Source organism: Alligator mississippiensis, chromosome 11 (assembly GCF_030867095.1).
Source record: "Alligator mississippiensis isolate rAllMis1 chromosome 11, rAllMis1, whole genome shotgun sequence".
NCBI classification, from domain to species: Eukaryota; Metazoa; Chordata; order Crocodylia; family Alligatoridae; genus Alligator; species Alligator mississippiensis.
Window position 1 is genome coordinate 3,098,971 of NC_081834.1, and position 6,034 is coordinate 3,105,004.

A 6,034-nucleotide genomic window follows, 5' to 3' on the forward strand; every position below is an offset into this window, starting at 1 on the left:
CTTTGCACCGAGCCAGCAGAGATGATAAAGGCAACATCTGACGCCACTCCTGATTCATTGAATCATAGACATGAGGGTTGGGAGGGAGCTCAGGGGTCACATCTAGTCCAACCCCTGCTCCAAGCAGGATCAGCCCCAACTACATCATCCCAGCCAAGGCTTTGTCTACCCTGGTCTTCAAAACCTGCAAGGATGGAGACTGCACCACCTCTCTGGGGAGCCTGTTTCAGTCCTTTAATACCTTCCTGGTAAGAAAGTTTTTCCTAATATCCAACCTCAACTTCCCTTGCTGCAACTTGAGCCCATTGCTCCTTCTGCCATCTGCCCCCACTGAGAACAGCCCAGCTCCATCCTCTTTGCAACCTCCCTGCAGGGAGCTGAAGGCTGCTATCAAATCCCTCTCGGTCTTCTCTTCTGCAGACTAATTGATTGATCACGCCGAGCCGATGCCATTCCCTAGAAATCCCTGGCACTTCTACCAAGCAGCCTGTCTCCTGCCGTGGGAGAGCGTGTCAGCCACTCATTAATTCCTCTGCTTGCTCTTGAATAATTTACCCTCGCAGATGCCACACCAAGTGCTTCAACATAAACAGTGACTCACGCAGCTCCCAGCCCAAGCCTCGTGCGGCGATCGCTGCCGGCCTCTGCCTGCAGCCACGGCCAGCGCCTACGCTTTAAAGTCCTGGAGTCAACCTTTGCAAAGCAGGCAGCGTGCGCAGTGCCACCGCAGCAGCCATCTGCTCCCTGGTCATTTTGTAGGACAGACTCGTTAGCCGGCAACAGCGCCTGCAAATACCTGAGGCCTAAGCAATTCAGAGAAGCCCCTGGGTAACAGGTGTTTACTATTATACATTCATCCTCTGAGCTATACCACATTAAATTCAGTGATTATTATAGTTAGTAGGTAAAAAGCTAGGGGGAAAAGAGCAATGGCAACAACATATTAAAAGATATCCATGCATGCGTGCAGGATGGATGGATGGATATTTCTTTCTATCCATGTCACACAGGTGGGGAACGGGTGGCTTTTGAAAGACTTGGGGTCAGGTCCTCTGCCCAGGAGAAGTCCTTCACAACTTTCTCCTCCAAAAAGAGGCCTGAGTTAGATGCTCTGCTCGTGGTGCTTTCGGTGAGGTGCCAGAGGACTGGAAAAGGGCCAATGTGGTTCCCATTTTCAAAAAAGGGAGGAAGGAGGACCCAGGAAATTATAGGCCTGTTAGTCTTACCTCGGTCCTGGGGAAGCTTGTTGAGAGAGTTATCCTGGCGCATATCCGCGAGGGGCCGGCAGGGGAGTGCATGCTCGGGGGCAACCAACACGGGTTCATTAGGGGCAGGTCCTGTCAGACCAACCTGGTGCCTTCTACGACCAGGTCACAACATCCTTGGACGCAGATGTCGCGGTGGACGTAGTCTTTCTGGACTTCAGGAAGGCCTTCGACGCTGTCTCCCGCCCCATTCTCATTAAAAAACTAGGAGACTGTGGCATCGACACCTACACAGTGAGATGGGTCGCTAACTGGCTGGAGGGCTGCACCCAGAGAGCGGTGGTGGACGGGTCCTATTCGACCTCGAGGGCTGTGGGCAGTGGGGTCCCCCAGGGCTCGGTCCTCGGACCCGCGCTGTTCAACATCTTCATCAGCGACTTGGACGAGGGGGTGAAAAGCACCCTGTTCAAATTTACAGACGACACTAAGATGTGGGGGGAAGTGGGCACGCTAGAAGGGAGGGACAGGCTGCAATCAGACCTGGACAGGTTACAGGGGTGGGCTGATGAGAACAGGATGGGTTTCAACACTGACAAGTGCAAGGTGCTGCACCTGGGGAGGAAGACCCAGCAGCACACCTACAGACTGGGGAACGCCCTTCTTGTCAGTGCAGAGGCAGAAAAGGATCTTGGAGTCATTATGGATGCCACAATGAACATGGGCCAGTGGTGTGGGGATGTGGTCAGGAAGGCCAACCGCACCTTGTCGTGCATCCACAGATGCATCTCGAGCAGGTCCAAGGAGGTGATCCTCCCCCCCTATGCGACACTGGTCAGGCTGTAGGTGGAGTACTGCGTCCAGTTCTGGGCTCCGCACTTCAGGAGGGATGTGGACAGCATGGAGAGGGTCCAGAGGAGGCCACTTGCATGGTCAGGGGCAGCAGGGCAGGCCCTACGAGGAGAGGCGACGGGACCTGAACCTGTTCAGCTCCACAAGAGAAGGCTGAGGGGGATCTAGTGGCCTGTTACAAACTAGTCAGGGGGGACCAGCAGGCATTGGGGGAGTCCCTGGTCCCCCGAGCACTACCAGGAGTGACTAGAAATAGCGGTCACAAGCTGGCAGAGGGTAGGTTCAGACTAGACATCAGGAGGTGCGACTTCAGTCAGGGCGGCTAGGATCTGGAACCAACTTCCAGGAGAAGTGGTGCTGGCTCCTGCCCTGGGGTCTTTAAAAGGAGGCTGGATGAACACCTCATCAGGGTCGTTTGACCCCAGTACTTTTCCCTGCCATGGCAAGGGTCAGACTTGATGATCTGCTCAGGTCCCCTCTGACCCGACCAACTATGAAACTATGAAACTATGCCCCCAAGCCCAGCGTCCAGCCAGAATAACTCCACTCCCGCAGCAGAGAGACACGACTGAGCCGTGGCTCCTAGCTGGACAATGACCCTCTGTTACTCCAAACGGTGCTAGATCGGAGAGGACAGCCCCCTCTTGCTCTCAGGACACGTGCCCCCTCTGAAAGCAATCCCATACCAGAGGGACACAGCCAAACCCGTGCCGCCTTGCTGCAAGGCATCAGAGGGAGGAAGAAGAGATGCCCATTCACTTCACCACCGGTTTCACCTGCGAGGATGCAGGAGGAAGCATGGAGCGGACAAGGGGAGACATCTCTGACCCCATCTGATCACCGGTGGAAGGCGGCATTTACCCCCTCCCCGGGGATCCCAAAGTTGCCGATGCAGTTTCGTGGGATGGGAAATCCTGGATGCCCCGTCTCAGGAAGATGGGGAGAAGTTGGCCACTCAACTGGAGTGACTCTTGGTGTCCCTTTGTCCCAATGCACATTTTGGTCGCTCACGCCAAGCAGGAGCATGGCCCTGGGTGCAAGGAGCCCTGCCGCTCTCCTCGAGAAGCCGGTGGCCTGGTGCTGTCTGAGGAGGAAGGGGCTATGAGTCTGAACGTCCCAGCCCTGAACCTGGCCTCTCTCGGCCTGCCCCACGCAGCACGGTTATGACGGGCCGGCACGCAGACAGAAGGAAGGTGTTTGTCGTCTGAAAGAAAAGCAGGGGATGAACCCTCGTCTCCTGAATCCCAGCCCAGTGTTTCCTTTCTATCACGGCTCATGGTGCAATGAATGCACCTGCCGCGGCCCGCATCCAGCTGCCCCTGCCCAGCTCAGCCTCTGTCGGAGCCTGGTTTCCAAACCATACTACACGGGTGCATCGGTACCCCTGCACAGAGCCCCGGCGGTCGTTCCTGGCCATGTGGCTCAACACAGGCTTGGAGGAGAGCGTGCAAAGAAGGGGGCTTCCAGGGATATCTCCCCACGTGAGCAAGCCAAAGCAAGGTGGCAATATTCTTCTTCATCCCAGGTGATGCTCCTCAATCCCGCGGAGGCTTCAGTGATGCAGCAGGGTGCCTGGACGTCATCGCGTCAACCCCCTGGGGAGGAGAGCAGGGCCCCCGGGACCACCCGGCAATTTCTAGCCTTGCATTTCCATGGCCCATCTGCATAAAATTTGCATTTCCAAGCTCGCGCGCTCTCTGCCTCCCACCCCCTTCCCAAAGAGAGGAAACCACCAGCCTCATTAGAGGTCACCTGCCGTCTTTGTTTCACTAATTTGAAGCCACCAACTAATTAGATGTCACCCAAGCAAAATATTAGGAGTCACATAATAATTATATCAATGAAATCAACAACACTTTAACAGCAAAGGTTAATTACACTGATATAAAAATCTGATAGGAAAAAAAAATGATGTTCAAACAGTTGGGCAGACTAATTGAAAGCTAATGTTGCCTCTAAATTGAATTTCAAATGAATTCTACATCCATAGTTCATTTTGCTAATTCCTTTCTCTGTATCCTGTAATTTGTTGGCAGTGATTGATTACTTAAGTGAATAATATCTATGTACCAGGACCACTTAGTAATAGAACATGCCAAGTATGATCATACTGTTAATAAATACGGTTTATTTAAAAATTCATTCCATACTTGGATTTCTGAAGGACAATAGCACGGCGCGGGTAAAGCAGCAAATACCTCTTTGAGTTTATTTTTGACAATAGGTTGGAAAGGCATTTCTGTTGAGATGGCAGCTGCCTACTCCAGCATTTCCAGCAGCCGTTTGATATATCGCATCATTTCAGCCGCTCTCAAGTCCTCGTTTCCATTTGTCAAAGGGCAGAAATTTATATTGACAGTCGGTCGTGAAATATTCTGCACAAACGCGCCCAGCGTTTGCACGTGACTTCCAACTTAGCCGTGCTTTTAGGGCCAGGTCTTGCGCGCGCCGAGGACAAGAGTCATTGCTCCAGCGATTTCGGTGGGTTTTGGATGGGGCCCGGCGAGGATCGATTTCGGTTCCATTTCCCTTTCTAATGGGCAGAGTTTGAAGCGGATCCAAAACGCCTCCAATCTTTGCCCCCTCCTTCTCCCCCCTTAATGATGGGATGAGCAATAATCAGCTCTCCAGCCAAGTTTTATGGCTTCAGACTGTCTCCACTAAGGCAATTAGAGACAGTTTAGCTCCAGCTGCAAACTACAGCAGCAAGGGAAGGTTTTCTACCCAGCCTTTAGGATGTGAGACACAGGAAACCCCGGCATCCAGGTTGTAGAGCAATCAGGGCTTGTGGTAGAAGCTATATCTTTAATCAGACCAACAAGATTTTTGCAAAAAAACCCCGAAAGTTTTGCATTGCAAGCTTTCGGGCACAAATTCCCTTCATGAGGCATCAGAGGAAAGATGGTAGAAGTTCTCCTGGGGAGAAATGAAAGTTCATATTTTATAGGATGTCACGGAGGAGTCAACAGATGGAAAACTCCTGGTTTTCCAAAGAGCAGGTAAGGTGCAGTGTTCTTCTGGGAAATAAAAAATAAAATAAATAAAATCAAATACCGTAGAACATCAACCCAGCACCTGTGGGCATCAGTAGATGTTTGGCCACTTCCTGCGGGGCACGAGGTTAATCTGGGAACCAGCCTTCCTCTCTTCCGGGCTCCGAGGACTAGAAAAAACCGTGCCCGGTGAAGTGCTTTGCTTCTGGGTCCCTTCGTGCTACTCCAGACTCCCCTGAAGCTTGCAGAGGAAGGCAGGGAAGCCCACTGATACACCACTGCCCGGATAGTTGGCTTTGTTGAAGTCATAATAACTAGCAGCATTACTTTGGTTACCAGAAGAAAGCAAGTTTCCAGCACTCCTGGTTGCAAAGAAAAGCGGGGAAACATACGGCAGATGCACGCCGAAAGCAGCATGCATGTCTGCTTCTTCTTAAGGAAAAAGCTCCCGATTTCAAGCCAACTCAGGGGTCTTTTCAGGGGTTGGGACATGAGGCTTGAAGCTGGGGGTTGGCTTTACGGTGCACCACAGCGGGATGCAGAGGGCACCCGTGGGAGACGGGGCATGGACGGGCAGGAGCAGCGAACGCCGGAGGAGACTTGCTGCTGCGAGGGGTGACTAGAAGGTGACCCCAAGGCTGGTGAAGTCAAGGGGAATAACTCCCAGCTGGCCGCACGGTCCCTCCTCTCCACTCACCACGTCCATCCCCATCTTCACAGCATCTCCAGCCACCGCTGCTTGGACACCGCGCCCTCCTCCACCACCCCTTGAGCTGTCCCTTGGCTCTGAGTGATTCCTGATGCCACAATAGTTCCAGCTCTAGAAATCCCCCAAAGGGGCACGCAGGGCACAGCTGTAACCCTCCAGATCCAGGGAGGGCAGCTGGAGCGGGTTTACTACAGCGCCTCGCTCGGTATCTGCAAGCAGCACGGGCCAGCAGAAAGGGGGACCGTCCGCCGGAGCTGGGTGTCCGACAACAGCTGGCT